The 18,789-nt window shown below is 44.8% G+C and overlaps 1 pseudogene; it reads left to right on the forward strand.

The window, feature by feature from the left end:
- Positions 1–8,748: 8,748 nt before the first annotated feature.
- On the forward strand, positions 8,749–10,358 carry LOC134351365 (UDP-glucuronosyltransferase 2C1-like; annotated as a pseudogene).
- Positions 10,359–18,789: the final 8,431 nt, after the last annotated feature.

Consider the following 18,789-nt stretch of genomic DNA (forward strand, 5'->3'; position numbering starts at 1 on the left):
TCCCTACGCATTGCAATCCCACTTCCCAACCTAGGCCAGGACCCTGACCAGCACGTCGCCTGCTCAGGATCCTGTCCAATCCATGCAGGTCGGTGGCACTGGACTATCGGCTGATCTGAGGCCCCGCTGTTGGTGTATAATCTTGGGGAATAAGATACTATTCACTTTAGCTGGAAGAATAGCATATAAAGTGTTAGCATTAAGAGAGATCTGGTTACCCTTGTACAGGAAACATCAGATCTTGAATGTGCCATATAGCAAGAAAAATGCATATTAATTTGCCCATTGTTGCACATAGATTAATGCCTGTAAGTTAAGAAGTCTTTATGAAATTATAAAAATGTTTCGTGACCTCAGCTGTATTACTTTTGCCAAAGGTAATTATAGTTTCCTTGGAGTCATTGTAGGAATAATTGCTACGATGAGTCAATTCTTGCTGTAGTATAAAGAAATCACAATGAAATGCACAAAAACTCCATATTTAGTATCAACCACACCTTATCGATCAAGCGTAACGTTCCTACTTTTGTACACAGTGGGATGTAAAGTGAGAGAGTGGGAATGTGATACTTCCATGGCACTACATAGGCCAGATAACAATAACCCCTCCATGCCTTTGCTTCAGGCCAATAATCCCATTTTAGAAGTGGTGACCTGTCAGCCTCATACGCGTTAAGTACAGTTAGTGGGATTCGAAGGGTCACCAGTGGTATAGACTTTGCACGGAATGTTACCTAAATCTATCCCCATCTCTTCATGGTTATAGTAGCATACTTCGCCCCCATCCCGTCCGCAGAAAACAGCTTCAGGGCGGGTGTGGGGGTGATTATGCAATTGTTCTAAGTGGGTTGATACCATCCCTCAGAACAGTTGCACTGGCGAGAGTCACTCCGATGGCAATGCAGTCCCGTGCTCCTTTTACAGTTCCAGTTTCGTGGAACCAAACTCACTACGATCCAGGGGTATAAACACCTCGGCGAGACAGCTTCCGAATGTATAGGTCCTAATACAGCATACCCAACAAACTCAACGCATATTCATAACTAAGTTGAAGAAAGGTATTAGGAGTATTAATGTTGTGAGATACTTCTGCAACAAAGCGGAAAATAGATGTCCATATTACCTAAAACTTCCAATACACAGTGATTACTTAAAGTGGCAAATAGCAAAGATAAAAAAAAATCAGTCCATCCATCTTTATCATCAATGGTCCTTTGGCCACCTGCAACGTTCTCTCTATTTTTTTTTCACAGCTATGTAGACCAACCATTGCTCTGAGCAGAAAATTTTTACATGGCCTGAAAAATGCGCACACATTAAATGTGTGTTTTGTAATATGCACACTTAGAATAATTAGAATAAAAATTGAAAAAATACATACTTTTGATTTTATTAATTGAAGGGCATGATAGAATACTGTTCAACAAAGAAAACCTTCCGTGTTTCGTAAACTTTTTCCGGCTGTGTCCATTTCCAGCTGCACGGCAACAGAGCCTACATGCGCGGGAGCGTTTCAGTTACTGCGCAGCCGTCTACCCGTGCAGCTTAAGAGAGAACACCCAGGTCCAGCGGCAACACTTGAAATTGACTTTTCCAGCGGGGGTCCAGACAGCTCTTTCACCATTAAGCTCCCACCAGTATCTGGTAGGTGTGACACTTCTAGAGCGAGATCGATCTTCAGGGCTTTAACTACCTGTTGATGGGAACCTTTAAGAGGGTGTGTTAGTGCCATAAAATACTGCAACATGCTTCCACTCAAAATACAGATATCAATCTCTTTAATTAGAAAGGGAGGGGAAACTCGCAAGCATGGGCACCCCGAAACCATCTCCCTTGGTGATAGGCCTGTTATGCATTTTGGAGCGCTGTGCATTGTCATGAGGGCAGTGGAAGTGCCTCTGGCCAATTTAGCTTGGACTCGTCACGCAGTTTAGCTAACCTCTGCATTTCACGGCAGCATTCTATCCTTCAGCTGCCTTCTTTTCATATCCCTTGATGCCCTGACCAATCAGGAAATGATCAACATCCGCCTTAACTACACCCACGGACTTGGTCTCTACTGGATATGTGGCAGAGCATTCCATATATTCATTATTCTCTGGCTAAAAGAATTCCTCCTTACCTCTGTTCTAAAAGGTCATCCCTCAATTTTGAGCCTGTGCCCTCTAGTTCTGGGTATCCCCACCATAGAAAACATCCTCTCTGCATCCACCCTATCAAGTTGGTTCAACATTCGGTAGGATTCAATGAGATCCCCCACGCATTCTTCTAAATTCTGTGAGTACAGGCCCAAAGCTGCCAAACGTTCCTCATATGTTAACCCGTCATTCCCGAATCAGAATCATGAACCTCCTCTGGACCCTCTCCAATGACAACGTATCTTTTCTGAGATACGGGGCCCAACACTGTTGACAGTACTGCAGCACAGCTGAGTCTTGTCCTATAAAGGCTCAGCATTTTCTTCCTGCTTTTACCAGCTTTGCTTTTCCCTTCTTTAGCACAGACTCAACATTTAAATTAACCTTCTGGGAGTCTTCCACGAGGATTTCTAACTCCCTCTGCACCTCTGATGTTTGAACCTTCTCCCATATAGATAATAGTCCGTACTATTGTTCAAGATTCAAGATTCAAGATTCAAAAAACTTTATTGTCATTCTAACCATACATCAGCTCTGCAGGGACGAATGAGACAGCGTTTCCCAGGAGCAGTGCAATCATAACATAACAAATGTAACACTAAATAATAAAGATAAAAATAAATAGTAAAACACAACAGGGACATGTCAGTTAAAATCACGTTATAAGTGTCCGGTGCAAGTTAAAAGTGTCCAAAGCAGAGTCAGGTAGAGCAGCTGTTTAGCAGTCTGACTGCCTGTGGGAGGAAGCTGTTTAGTAGCCTTGTGGTTTTAGTTTTGATGCTCTGGTAACGTTTGCCTGATGGCAGAAGAACAAACAGTTCATGGAAAGGATGTGAGGGTGTTCCTTTTACCAAAATGTATTATCATACATTTCCCAACATTGTATTCCATCTGCCACTTTTTTTTCCCACTCTTCCAATCTGTCTAAGTCCTGCTGAAATCGCATTGCTTCCTCAACACTACCTACCCTTCCACCTGTCTTTGTATCATCTGCTACCTTTGCCACAAAGCCATCTATTCCATTATTTAAATCATTGACAAACAATGTGAAAGGAGCAGTCCCATTACCAACCCCTGAAGAACACCACTCGTCGCAGACAACCAGAAAAGGCCCCTTTTATTTCCACTCACTGCCTCCTGCCAGTCAGCCATTCCTCTATCCATGCCAGTATCTTTCCTCTAACATCATAGGAGTTTATCTTGTTAAGCAGCCTCATGAGTTGCACCTTGTCCACCCTACGTGTTACTTCCTCAAAGAACTCTAACAGAATTGTCAGGCAACATTTCCCTTCACAGAAACCATGCACACTTTGACTTATTTTATCATTGGTCTCCAAGAACCCAGTAACCTCATCCTTAATAATAGATTCTAACACTTTCCCAGCCACTGAGGTTAGGCTAACTGGCTTGTAATTTACTTTCCTTTGCTTTCGTCCCTTCTTAAAGAGTGGAATGACATTTGCAATTTTCCGGTCCTCCAGGACCATGCTAGAATCAAGTTGTCCAAGTCCTGCTGCAATCGTATTGCTATCTCAGGTCTACCCACCCCTCCAACTATCTTTGTATTATCTGCAACTTTGCCACAATGCCATCAATTCCATTATCTAAATGATTGACAAACACTGTAAAACAAACGTAGTTAAATTGATGATTCATGGAGAATTGTTTAGTGGCAGCCAACAAGGATATCAGACCAGAAAGCTTTGGCCACAACATTCTGCTGATGCTGGATATCGAGAGCAACACGAACAAAATGCTGGAGGAAATCAGCAAGTGAGGCTGCATCAGTGAGTGGAATAAGCATTGGGTATTTCGTGCCGATACCTTTTATCGGGTCTGGAAAGATCGGGGCCAGAAGCCTGATTTAGAAAGTGGGGTTTTGTGGAGAATGGGAGGACTACAAGCTGACGGGTGATAACTGATACCAGGTAAAGAGAAGGTGGATGTGTGAGGGAGGAGGGAGGAAGTAAGAAACTAAAAATTGATAGTAGAAGTAAAGGGCTGAAGAAAAATAAATCAAACAGGAGAAAACAGTGGACCATGAAATAAAGGGAACAGCGTGGGGGAACTAGAAGCAGGTGATCGGCAGCTGAGGGGAAGTGAATGGATGAGTGGTAAACAGAATAGGTAATGGAGAAAGGAGAAGGGATGAGGAGTATTAAGTACTGGAAGTTCGAGAAATCCAAGTTCATGCCATTAGGTTGGAGGCTACCCAGACGGAATATGTATTGCCCCTCAAACCTGAGATTGCCTCATCATGGCAGTAGATCGGTATGGGAATGGGAAGTGGAAATGAGTCGCTACCGGGAGATACAACCACGTGCTCCACCCCCATTTTGCGTCGGGCTCAATACAGCGGTCCCCCCAATTTGCGTCGGACTCAACCACTGGTCCCTGTTCAACCACGTCGTGATGAAACGTGTGAAGCTGACAGGTCTTTCTGGGCGGATTTGGAGAGGATATTTTCTCTTTGGGTAGAATGTAACACTGTTGGCCACTAAGCGAAAACAAAAGTTTACCCATTCAAAACAGAAATCAGATGAATTGTTATCTCATTGAGACTAATGACTCTGGCTTCCTCTTCCTTAAAGTACAGCGAAGGCAAGGGTATATGGTTATTGGATAAGCTGATGACAGGTTGCTGTGATTGGTGGAGCTGAGGTTTTTCAGACCCAAAAGACTCAAACCAATTCGAGTGTCCTGGAAATGCGGTAATAAGCGTCAACGCACAACGACTAAGTAATAAGCCTAATTTATTATCATAGATCAGAAAGCATAAATAATCCACACTAAATACGACACAGTAAGTTACAAAGGTTTCCAAAAAGATTTCAGTGCTCACGATTCTGAATCACCACTGGATTGTTGCCATCATCGAGGAAACTCCGAATTCTGACTCCTGAAATCTCCTTGGGTCCGTCCTGGGTACCAGTCAATCGCGATACCTCGGTCGAGTTGAAGTCGCAAGAATCGAGTGAAAGGTGCCTTTATAGTCATAGTCATAGTCATACTTTATTGATCCCGGGGGAAATTGGTTTCCGTTACAGTTGCACCATAAATAATAAATAGTAATACAAATAGTAATAGTAATATTACTATTAGTAAATAGTAAATAGTAATGGTCATAGAAATAATAAATAGCAATAGAATAGTAATAAATAGTTAAAGAGTAATATGTAAATTGTGCCAGTAAATTATGAAATAAGTCCAGGACCAGCCTATCGGCTCTGGGTGTCTGACCCTCCAAGGGAGGAGTTGTAAAGTTTGGTGGCCACAGGCAAGAATGAAATAGGGCAACAGACACAAAATGCTGGAGGAACTCAGCAGGTCAGGCAGCATCTATGGAAAAGAGTAAACAGTCACTTTTCTGGCCGAGAACTTTCTTCGGGGCCTTCCTTCAATAAAAAGGAATGCAATCCACAAGCATAGCGAGGCAAATAGAGACAAAAAAAATGATTTGGTCTTTTGTGTTCATGCAATTGGTTCCTTGAGCCCAAGAGAGAATACAGCCACTATTAACAAACATTCAACAAATCAACAGTGTTTAACTTGTATAGGCACGTTACATGTTGCGAGCTCACAAAGAGCTAAAGTTCCACCTGGAATTGTTCAGAGTTTCATGTAATACTTTCACAAAATGTAATACGACACAACTAAGGTCACCATCAAATCTGCCATGACCTTCTGTGTATAACTAGTACATTGTTCCTAGTCAATGAACCCTGAATTTATATCATTTAAGTAATTTGAATGTAAGGATATTATACATTCATGGACCGGTCTTCAACAGCTCTATTTATTGCATCCTCATAAAACCAGGATGACTCTGAAAGTACAATAATTTATTGAATGCGTGTTACCCTCCGTCAATAATCAATTCTAGAAATGCATTGATAGAAGAGTTCATATAACTTATCAGCAGTTCTGATTTTTTTGCTTGCCCCTTGCAAGATCAGTACTAACACATTGTTTAAAGTAAACACAAAATACTCTGCAGATGCTGGGGTCAAAGCAACACTCACAATACGCTGGAGCAACTCAGCATGTCGGACAGCATCCGTGGAAAAGATCGGTCGACGTTTCGGGCCGGAACCCTTCGTCAGGACTGTAGGGGGAAGGGGCAGAGGCCCTATAAAGAAGGTGGGGGGAGGGTGGGAAGGAAAAGGCTGGTAGATTCCAGGTGAAAAACCAGTAAGGGGGAAGATAAAAGGGTGGGGGAGGGGAAGCAGGGAGGTGATAGGCAGGGAAGGTGAAGAAGGAATAGGGGAAAACACAATGGGTAGTAGAAGGAGGCGGAACCATGAGGGAAGTGATAGGCAGCTGGTGGAGGGGCAAAGTGAAATAGGGATAGGGGAAGGGAGGGGGAGGGAATTACCGGAAGTTGGAGAATTCTATGTTTATACCAAGGGGCTGGAGACTACATAGACGGCAGTACCCTTGATTTGTGGACATGAAGTCCAAAAAGTTTTAATTCCATTAATTTCTCCAAGACACTTTCTTTACGCAAGTAGTGAAGTCCCTCGCGGGGATGCCCACCGTGCTCTTCCGTAACGCTGCAAAGCGATTCTTGTGGTGCTGCTCTTGCACACGTTTCATTTCCTTGGCTTCGGCAGTCGACCAGACACGCCTTGGACGTCTGCTTTACCATGGCAGCGGAGGGAGTCCCCAGTGGAAAATCTTCATGCGTTGTGGTCCTGGAAGGTGTTGCATAGGGCTGTACCATGCAACAGGTCTTTTACTGCCCGTCCACCTGTCGATTTTGTGGCAGGGAGGGGTCAGTGTACCGAGGCTGACCTTGGAGAGGGAAAATACGGTAACAATGGGTATAGTGGGGGATATCCGGGAGCGGTGGGCCCCCGGGGAATTAATTGTTTTATTGACAGCAATAATGGTATTTTATTTTGAATTTATTCAGTCTTGCAGATACTTAATGTTTGTACTTTGTGTGTTTGTTGTATAAATAATCTTTTGTAGTTTTGTAAAAAAAATACATAATTAATTTGTGTCCGTTGTTGCAGTAGTGCAGCGAAATGAGTCAGAGGATTGTAATTCTTCATTGTTAACCTTATCAGAATTGTATCTGTAGGCCTAAACCCAGAATATTCCTCTTCCATTTCAGACCTGCTCTTCAAAAATCGCCAAACTGGATAGTCTTTAAAATGAACATTTCCTCCAGTTTTCTACTACACCGGTAGAATCGGTTCGCTCCCATTTGCCACATCAGCGGCGCGTACGAAGTTGGGGGGAGGGAACTGCGGGAGGGAGAGGCTGATGTCAGAGCCCAAATTCTGCGAATCCTTTCAATGCTTGGACAACTCACTTCCGGCTCCTCGTCATCCTACCGTCCTCTCCTCCGTGCAACATAGCACTCACTATTTATCAATTATCAATGCTATCACGGGTTGAACACTGAGAATAGACTCAGGCAAATAAATACTGTCCAACAGCGCACTGCCATACCGGGCAGAGAGACCTCCAACGAGATTGCTATCGTTGCTGCTCAGACACTGTCCACCACTGCGAGTGCTAACATCGCACGTCGCGGAAGCTCAAAAGGCGATGGTTAATTTTTGTAATCTCGATCTGTCGCGACAACCCCTCGCGACCTGTCAAAGATCCCCGGAAACCTTGATCTAAATTGACTCCTTAATGTTGTAAATTTCTGAGGAAATGTCTTGTCAAATCCAAACGAACACGTTCCCGACGCCTTATCAAAGAAAGAACTGTCCTCCCCCCCCCCCCCCCAGTGTAAATAACAACACAGCTAGAGTTTCTTTTCAAAACTTTTAGGGCATTAATCTAGGGCTTACTCTTTGGAGAGAAGAAGGATGAGAGGAGACATGATAGAGGTGTACAAGATAATAAGAGGAATAGATAGGGTGGATAGCCAGCGCCTCTTCTCCAGGGCACCACTGATCAATACAAGAGGACATGGCTTTAAGGTAAGGGGTGGGAAGTTCAAGGGGGATATTAGAGGAAGGTTTTTTTACTCAGAGAGTGGTTGGTGCGTGGAATGCACTGCCTGAGTCAGTGGTGGAGGCAGATACACTAGTGAAGTTTAAGAGACTACTGGACAGGTATATGGAGGAATCTAAGGTGGGGGCTTATATGGGAGGCAGGGTTTGAGGGTCGGCACAACATTGTGAGCCGAAGGGCCTGTACTGTGCCGTACTATTCTATGTTCTAATACAAAACTGGTTTAATTGCTGCAACACACACACACACACAAATACTGGAGGAATTCACCCCTCCCGGTTTCACCTTTAACCTTGTGTTTCTGCCTCCCCTCATACCACCTTTTAAATCCACTCCTCCTCGTCTTTTTTTTTCTTCAGTCCTGCTGAAGTATCCCGGACCAAAACGTCGACTGCATTCTTTTCCATAGTTGCCTCTGGCCTGCTGAGTTCCTCCAGCATTTTGTGTGTGTCGCTGGAATTTCCAGCATCAGCAGATTTTCTCTTGTTTGTGGTTTAATTTCAGGTTCAGGTCGGAATTTAAACCACCGCTGGCAACCACCGAGAAAAACTAATCAGGAAGCGTAATTTGAACTCTTAACTACGGGATTCAGCCAAAGAAAACACCAGTGTTTGTGTGCAATTCGTAGGCAAAAATGTCAAATAAAAGCCGAGCGGGTTTTCAGACCCTTCTGCTGAGTTCCCTGCTGTCATTTTCCGCAAGGAATCCTAATCCAGAAGCTGCCAGGATCCTTGCCATGCCCACAGACTGGAGCCACTGCATCATCATGAAATCCCTGCTCCTGGAACTGGTGCAGCGGGGGCACGAGGTGACAGTGCTGAGGGGCGACACTTCGCTATGGATTGAAGCAACGTCCGAAAATTTCACCACTGAAACTATCCGCATTCCAGGTAGACAGCCATACGCAGCACTTACCGAAGACAAAGTTCATGATATTATCTTCAACTTCTTATACGTGGAAGACGGATTCCTCTCCAGCATCTCCGCTTTCCGGAGCTTATGCACCATGTTCTTCAACAATATTGAAGTGACTTTTCCGTTCATTCAGGGAATGTTCGAGGATCGCGCTTTGATGGATCGGCTGAAAGCTGGGGGGTTTGACGTGATTTTGGCCGACCCTTACCATGCAGCCGGTGCCATGCTGTCCCAAGTACTTGACACACCGCTGGTGTTTTTTGGCAGGTGGATGATATCCGGGGACATCCACTTTAACTTAGCCCCGTCGCCACTTTCCTTCGTGCCCATGGTAAAGTCACGTTTGAGCGACAGAATGTCGCTTTTGGGGAGATTGAAGAATGTGCTGATATATGGAATGTCTAAATTCATAAACAGCTTCTACATTTACCCCGCTTACAATCGGCTCTGTCAGCTTTACCTCAATGATGACATTACCGTGGAAGAACTTTACCGAAAAGTTGATATCGTCTTAATGAAGGTTGATTTTGTTTTTGAGCATCCCCGGCCGACCATGCCAAACCTGATTTACATCGGAGGTATTCAGTGCCGTCCGGGTCGACCGCTCCCCGCTGATCTGCAGCGACTTATGGACATTTCTGGCGAGGATGGCGTGGTGATCTTCTCCTTAGGAAGTGTGGTGGGTATGCTTCCTCCAGAGGTGGCGACTGAAGTCGCGGCAGGACTGGCCAGGCTCCCTCAGAGGGTGATCTGGCGGTATATTGGAGCACTACACTCAACATTAGGAAACAACACCAAAATCTTGAACTGGCTTCCTCAAAATGACCTGCTGAGTCATCCGAAGACAAGAGCGTTCATCACTCACGGCGGGGAGAATGGGCTTTATGAGGCCATTTTCCATGGAGTCCCCGTGGTCGGTATTCCAATATTTGGTGATCAGTATGATACCTTCTGCGTCTCAAAACCCGAGGCGCAGCGGTCATGTTAGACTTGGCTCACATAAAAAGTGATGATATTTTCCATGCAGTGAAGACGGTAATCGAAAACCCTTCCTATGCAGAGAACATAAAACGATTATCTGCCTTACACCGGGACGTTCCAGTGCAGCCAATGGAGCTGGCTGCTTTCTGGATTGAATACACAGTAAGGCACCGAGGGGCTGCTCATTTTAGAGCCGCGGGTAATGATCTTCCATTCTATCAGTACCACTTACTGGATGTGTTCACTATTATTGTGGTTCTCATGGGGCTTTTCCTTTATCTTGCATTTAAATTGCTAAAAGCATTATTTGTCAAAGTGTGCTCGGGGAGGAAGAGGAAAAGGGACTAATTGAACAAATGAGCTGCGGTAAGAATAAGAGTTAGTTCATTATCGGCTTCTTCTTTCGCAGTGCACCAGACTATGTTCTCTCTTGTCAACAGACAAATAAAAGATTTAGCAAAAAACTCTCCGGTTCATTGCGTCCTATTTCCAAATATTTCCACGAATCCACTTAGTAATTGCAGTTTTGAATTTCTTTGATTACTCACTGCTCTTTAAGTGGGTCTGACATTTTCCTGAAATTGTCATGGGAAATTATGTTGTTGAACTCTGGGAAAGGAAAATCGATATATTTTCCGGGTGTAAAGAGCTCCCTACCATCACCACTCACATGTCCACTCTTCGTGGCCTCACCTCAAACAAATACCACTCTGATAACGTTCTGCGCAAATCTGGCTCTACAAGAGCAGATCCAACAGAAACTCACCTGGATCCCAGTCAGAACATCCCAACAAAATGACAATTCATTGGAGCACTCAATGTCTTCCAGTCCAAACACTCACATGCGCATACCCTCCATGCCCCACCCCTGAACTTTAACACAGACATCTGCTCAGGCTGTAAAATACTAGGTGGGGCTACGGGGAAAATCCCCGCCGTCCTCTGCTGCTCCCACCGTTATGAGGTATTCACTGCTCGGAGTGTGACAGCTGCCTTTCAGGCAGACTAGAGGGCCGGGTGGAGTATTGTGCTGCAGGGTGGAGATTGTGGTGCGCGGTGTGGGTTTAATTTTATATTAAAAATAGTACAGAAACAAAAATAATACATATTTCTAAATAAGTGATGGAGAGTTCACGGGTTCAATGTCCATTTAGGAGTCCAATGGCAGAGGGGAAGAAGCTGTTCCTGAGCCACCGAGTGAGTCCCCTCAGGCTTTTGACCCTCCTTCCTCACAGTAACAATGGGAAGACAGCATACCTTGGGTGGTGAAACACCTTAATAATGGAAGTTGCCTTTCTGACGAACCGCTCCTTGAAGATGTCTTGGATACTACGGAGGCTAGTACCCAAGATGGAGCTGACTAATTTTACAACTTTCTGTAGGTCTTTCGGTCCTGTGCAGTTGTCAGCAACCCCTCCCCCTCCCCTGTACCAGACAATGATGCAGCCTGTGCTATGGTTCTCCACGGTACATCCATAAAAGCTTTCGAGAGCTTTAGGTGACAAACCGAATCGCTTCAAATTCCTAATGAAATATAACCGCTGTCCTGCCTTCTTATTACCTGCATCGACATGTTGGAATCAGGCTACATCCTCAGAGATCTTGATGCCCAGGAGCTTGAAATTCTGCACTCTCACCACTTCTGATCCCTCTGTGAGGATTGGTTCCTATTCCTCGTGTTACCCTTCCTGAATCAGCTCTTTCCTCTTACTGACATTGAGTGCAAGGATGTTGCTACGACACCATTCAGCCAGCTGATATATTTCGCTCTACCAACCCGCATCTCTATCTGAGATTCTATCAACCATGGTATTTGAGCTATACCTAGCAACAAGCATGTGGATATAGAGGGAGTAGAGCAGTGGGTCAAGCGTACACTCCGGAGGTGCGCCAGTGTTGGTTGACAGCCAGGAAGCGATATTATCACCAATCCGTACACATTTCTGTGTTTAAATACTTTTAAACACGATTATCATATTTGTTTCCATCAAGTTCCCACTCACCCACGGCAGCATGTACCGCTCTCTGTGTAAACCTCCTTTAAACAGTATCCTTCTCCTTAACTGCGGCAATCTGTTTGTCCCAATTATTTTGTTAGCTGCTACTATCAGTTCAGAGAGCATGTTTGCAAACATCTTCTTCATCCCTTCCCAAACCTCCACACCCTTACGTGACCAGAATGAAACTCAATGCTCCAAGAATGTCCAGTGCAAAGTTCTTTAAAGACATGATTCTTTTACTCAATGGCCCTCCATACCATATGCCTTCTTTACCACCGTATCTACTTGTGTGGTCAGTTTCGTAGGATATAGCCTTATCCCTCGGATCCCTCTGTATATCGGTGCTGTTAAGTGTCCTTCCATTCCGATACTATTCCTCTCAAACTGCAAAATTTCACGCATGCTCAGATTAAATTCTTTCAGCCATTTCTCTGTCCATCTGTACTCATCCGTAGCTCAGTTGAACCCTTTCGCGGTCTGCTACACAGTCCTCAACTCCGCCAACCTTTGTACCATCTAACAAAACACTATCCCACGTATCTACATATGCTTCAATTATTATGGCGCAACTGAACTGACAGTTAAAAATTTATTAGATCTAACTGAAAGGATAAATAAAAGCACACTTTCTGGGGTAAATTTGGTTAAATTATTGCCACAAACAACGAGGGGGCGAGGAATGGCCAGGCGAGTTCGGGGGAAGGATCCGAGGTGGTGTATTTCAGAATCGATGCAGATGGAGTGATATATGAGGAGAGGAAAAGGCGGGGCAGTGGAGATCGGATGCCCATACAACTGTCCCGGGCAGGAGGATGGATCGCTTTGAGAGTGGCTTCTGAGTGGGCGGCAGAATCTGGGCCGGGAGTGAGTATCTTGCTGGCGTGGATGAGGCCCCAAGCCCTTCGCAGTCGTCGGATCCAAGTGCGTGATTCGATCGCTGTTCAGACAATTGAAACGCTGGACCAAAGCGGAGGTGAATGCCGATCTCGTTCGCTCTCTATGATGGTCAGTCCTCCCTCTATGGCCCTGAGGTTATGAAGACTATACCATCTGTTCTGCTCCGAGCCAGCTGATCGGATGCACTGATAAGTGAGGCCGTGGGCCTACTCCGGGCTGCTCCCAGTTTCAGGTCTGAGGACTCAATTTGGTCGCAAATGTTGTTGTTCGCTTTAATTGTTTGCATGATTTGTGTTTTTCTTTCTTTCTTTTTGCATAAACCAAATCTGCATCCAAACTGAGGTTACTGTTGATCCCAAGCACCTTAATCTTCTGGAGTCTACAATGAAGGGACTTGTTAAACAGGTTCCTATAATCTGCGTACTGCCCCGCCCGCAATTTAACAAAACACCTTCGTCAGCATCTAAATACACTCAATGAAGCCCAGGTCTAAACTAAACTGCCTGAGTGTTCTGAGTTAGACCATGTTTTTCCACGTGCACTTGAATCCAAACCTCTCCAATCTTATCTCTACCACTGATGTAAGACTGACTTGTAAATAATTTCCTGGACTATCCATATTCTCCTGAATGAATAACAGAATAGAATTCACCATACCACCTGGAATTTGTCCTTAGTTAAAATATTTTGTTAAAAAAGGTTTAAAATCTTTTTTAAGACCTCAGCGATCTGTTCTCATGCTTACACTCACAACGCGCTGGAGGAACTCAGCAGGTAGGGCAGCATCCGTGGAAAAGAACAGTCAAAGTCTCGGGCCGGAACCCTTCATGCTCCTTGCAATAACCTGATATTTATCCTATAAGACACTAAAGTTCAAAGTAAATTTAATATCAAAGTACAGCTTTCAAATTCATTTCCTTGTGGCCTTACTCAATAAATCCAATAACCATAATAGCATCAATGAAAGACCGTAACAACAGGGCTGACACCCAGTGTGCAAAAGACAATGAACTGCAAATACAAAAAGAAACAATAAATAAATAAATTGATAAGCACCAAATATCAAGAACATGAGATGAATGGTCTGAGAAAGTGAGTTCATGTGTTATGGGAATAGTTCAGTGATTGGGGGCTAGTGAAGTTGATGAAGTTAGCCTCCCTGATTCAGAAGTCTGATGGTTGAGGGGTAATAACTGTTACTGAAGCTGGTGGTGTGAGTCCCAAGGCTCCTGTATCTCCTTCCTGATGGCAGCAGCGAAAAGAAAGCATGATTTGGAAATTGTTCCGCGTAGATGCGCTCAATGGTGGGGAGGTCTTTACCGTGATGGACTGGGCGGTATCCACTATTTTGCGCAGGATTTGACGTTTGAGCGCATTGGTGTTCCCGTACATGGTGAAGCCATTCAAAATACCGCCGTGCCTCCTTCATTGATTCAAGTTCAGTACCTGGTTTTCATGTAACTTTCCTGCTCGCCCGACTTAAAAGCCTCAGACCTGGCTCTCTGGTTGGGGAGTACGCTGAATGATTTTGTAGGGACTGCTGTTATATAGTCCGCGACAACCGTCGTTTATTCATTCAGATCCCCAGATGAGTCCTTGAACACAGACCAGTCCACCGACTCGAAGCCATCCTGTAACCGCGACCACTCTTTGTTGTCCTACTCTCTGAAGTTTTGGTCTTTAGCCTCTGCCTATATGCAGGTAGGAGATGGAGTGTATATGATCAGATTTCCCGAAATGTGGTCTGGGCCTTTTACAGGATTTAAGGCAGGAATTTCTTCAAACAATCCTGATTGAAATCCCCGACTGTGATTTGAATTGCGCCGTGCTGCACTGTTTCTTCGGTGACGGCATCACGCAGTATCTCAAGCGCCTGACGGTGGTACATAAACCGCGGTCAGGATCACGGAGAGGAACTCTCTCGGTAAATAGAACGGTTGGTATTTGATCGTTAAGTGTTCAAGTTCAGGGAAACAAGAATACACAGGAAACGATGCTTACTATGCAAGTACAATGAGATCACTCTTAATACTACACGTTTCTCCTACTATTCCTAAAATCGATAATGTCCCTTTCCTCAAAATTACTCCATTTCTTCCAATGATTGCCCACTCCTTTAATTTGCCAGGATCCTATTGCAAACGTTTAGTTTCACCATCCGTGTTACTTGCGTATAAATTTCCCATCCTCAGTAATTCAATCTGTCATAGAAGCAGCCTGTTAATATTTGATATTCTGCGAGTTTCATAAGTAACCTGGACATAATCGACTAGTAAACACGAGGAAATCTGCAGATGCTGGAATTTCAAGCAACACACATAGAAGTTGCTGGTGAACGCAGCAAGCCAGGCAGCATCTCTAGGAAGAGATACAGTTGACGTTTCGGGCCGAGACCCTTAATCCACTTGTAACACACACAGAAGTCTGATAGAATTCCACAGGACAGTCAGTATCTATGGAAATGACTAAACAGTCGATGTTCCAACCGGAGACCTTTCATCAGGACTGGAAAGAAAGTGCGGAAAGAACGTTGGTGAGGGGTGAAGTACAAACTATGAGGTGTTCCGTGAAGCCATGTGAGGGGCAAGGTAGCTCGGCGCGGGAGGGGTGAAGTAAGAAGCTGGGAGTTTATAAGTAGAAAAGGTAAAGGGCTAGAGAAGAATAAATCTGATAGGAGAGGAGAATTGACTATGAGGAAAGGAGGAGGGATTCCTGTGGGAAGTGAAAGACAGGCAAGGAGAAGAGGTGAAGGGGGGGGGCCAGAATGGGCAACGGAAGAAGAGAAAAAGAGGGGCGGCGGAACATGACAAGAAGTTGGGGGAATCGATATTAACGCCGTCAGGTTGGAGTCTATCCAAACGAGATTTGAAGCGTTGCTCCTCCTACCCGAGAGTGGCTTCGTTTTGGCAGTAGGGAAGGACATGTTGGAATGGGAATGGGGGTTGTCTTAAAATGGTTGGCCATCGGGAGATCCTGCTATTTGCGAAGGGAACGAAGGTGCTCGATAAAGCGCTAATCTACGTCGGGTCTCACCGATGTAGAGAAGGCCCGTGCCGAGAGCATCAGATAAATTAAATTACGCCCACAGACTCGTAGGTGAAGTGTCTCACCGAGAAGCAGTGTTTGGGGCACGAATGGTAGTGAGGGAGCAGGTGAATGGAGAGGTGTTGCACTTCTGCTCCCAGGGATAAGTTTGAGGAAAGCGATCAGTTGGGAGGGACGAATGGATAAGGCGATCACGGACGGAGCGATCCCTGTGGAAGCGGATTGTGGGCAGAAGGTAAAAGTATCGTCCAGGTGTTATTGCTCGTTGCTAGGGGTGCTGGAAACAAAGCCAGGAAAGTTATGCGGGCTAGATAAGTTGTGATTGGTGCCACATTGGAGTAATGTCTTCAAACCAAGTCACTTATTTGTAATGGAAGCATTTCAGTGGCTAGGGTTGATCAGGCTAGGCTTGCATGTGCTGAAGTTTAGAAGAGTAAGAGGTGTCGTGACTGAGGGTCGTTAACTTAAAATAAAAGTTTCCCAGTTTAAGATAGAGATCGGGTGGTGTTTTAATCTCACTCAGAATCTTCGTTAAAGCATGGTGGCATCAGATGCATAAACTTTATGAACTTGATATACTGATAAAGGAAGCACGCTGGCAATTCGAAAATGGCTGAAACTCGAGCTGTTTTAATCTCCTCCCTTTTGGCAAGTCCATTGTGAGCTCCTACATTAGCGTGGATCAACGATCCAGGAACATGTCTGCACTAGATGAGGGCGGAGTAGCTACTAGCGCTGGCCAGCGCCGTTCCTCAGAATTATCAAGACCGCAAGTGTCAAGAAATTCTAAAGTCGATTGTAAAGTGGAAAGTCGGGAATCAATTGATAATGCTGCTGTCATCTAAGAATATGTCAAGTCAAATTAGATCAAAAACACATTCACACCGGAGCCATAGTGCCATGGACTATTTCGATACCTCGCCAAATAAATACTGTAGCTCCTTTTACTGTCAGCAACTCAAGTAGAATTTCTTTTAAAATAGTCATAGTCATAGTCATACTTTATTGATCCCGAGGGAAATTGGTTTAATTGATGTAAACACCACAGTGGTTTAAATGTGGGCTGAAGGTGAATTGAACAACTGACCAAGTAGTAAGCGATAGACGCAAGGTACTTCGGATGCTTGATATATTGAACTCAGCAAGTCAAACAGCTATGGAAATAAATGAACACTCAAGCTTTCGTGATGAGACCCTTCTTCAGTACTAGAATGGAAGAGGCCGAAGACAGATTAAGAAGATGCGGGCGGGAGAAGAGTGCAAAATGGCAAGTTAGACCAGGTGAAGGGGGAAAGAGGTTGAAGTAAGAAGCTAGGAAGTAGAGGGGGTAAAGGATTAAAGAAGAAGTATAATAAGGGACGCCAGTGGATCATGGAATAAAGGCAAAGAGGTGGTGGTGGGGGAGGGGGGACCAGAAGAAATATATCGGCAGATGATGATAAGAAAAGAGTTGAAAGGGTAATCAGAATGGAGGAGATCATCAGAGAGCAGGGCGGATGGGAGAGCAATTACCACAAGTCGGAGAAATCAATGTTCATGCCGTCAGGTTGGAAGTTACCTTGACGGAATATTCACGGGCTGACTGCAGTTGCTTGGGGATACAGACGAGGATCCGGACTCTGGTCTGGCCACTTTTTTTTCTGCAAATGGACATTGTGAGCGTAGTCACAAGTCTGTCCATTCACTCTTGTCACCTGAGAAGCCTCAGCATTCCTCCTCGGAGGGTCCGGCGGAGATAGCAACACCCAGATAGCTTGAAGTCCCTTCTGTTTACAAGGACCTGAAAGAGGTCTTCACCAAGCGAAAGGCCTCGACTCGTACACCACACCGATCCTGTCTGTGACTGTGCTCTAGATCGGCCGCCCGGTACTTGTCCCAGGTGGGGCGGTTGTACGCGAAAAGAGTATTGAGGGAGTATATAAAGGAAGCTCTTGCCACGGGCTTCATTCAGCCCTCCACCTCACCTGCCAGTGCAGGCTTCTTCTTTGTGCTTGTCACGAACCCCGTGACGGGAATAAAGAACCAGCAGAGATGGAAAACACTTTGGAATCCAGTATTGCTATAAGCTAATAATATTTATTAGTAACTACGCAATACAGTAATATAAATGTAGATAAATCAAACGGGTTAGCAATGATTATATATAAGTAAGTATATCAGTAAGTGTGGAAATATATGTATGAAAAACCAAGCTTCTTTAAGTCTAGGGGTAAAAAGATACAGTCAATCCTTTTCCTCCTTTCCACTGCAAGAGCGACGGATCGATCCGCCTGATCGATCCTCCAAAACCCACTTTTCCTGCGGGCACAACAATGCTCATTCAGTGTCCAGAACATGTGTCTCAGGTCTGTATCATTTGACCTCCTGCTTTATGTTCCCGTGCTGGGCATCAACTGTCACTCAAATAACTCCTCCTTCCTCTCTCTGTGAAGAAATGCACAAGCAGGCGAACTGTCCTTGAGAAGTGTCAACAGCCTGCCGAAAATCATAACATCGAGTGTCTATTGCCTTCGGTCACCATAGCAACTTACGAGCTGCTCGGTGCCGTCTCCAACTCCAACTCAGTAGAAAGCCAAAGTTACTTCCAGTGCCTTAAAGTGACAGTCCAACAGTTAGTCTTCGTCTCTCTCTTTCTCTTTTACAAACAACATGTCGGTGTTAAATAACTCTCTCTCTCTTTTCAAAAGCACAGTTCATAGGGGTACTTCAGGATCCCGTCACAGTACTAAAGAAAGGTGGGAGCCTGCGGCCCTGCATTCATTATAGGGGATTAAACTGCATGACGGCCAACAAGCACTGCCCCTTCCATCCTTCAATACGGCCTTCGAGATGCTCCA

The sequence above is a fragment of the Mobula hypostoma genome, chromosome 9, assembly GCF_963921235.1.
Source record: "Mobula hypostoma chromosome 9, sMobHyp1.1, whole genome shotgun sequence".
NCBI classification, from domain to species: Eukaryota; Metazoa; Chordata; class Chondrichthyes; order Myliobatiformes; family Myliobatidae; genus Mobula; species Mobula hypostoma.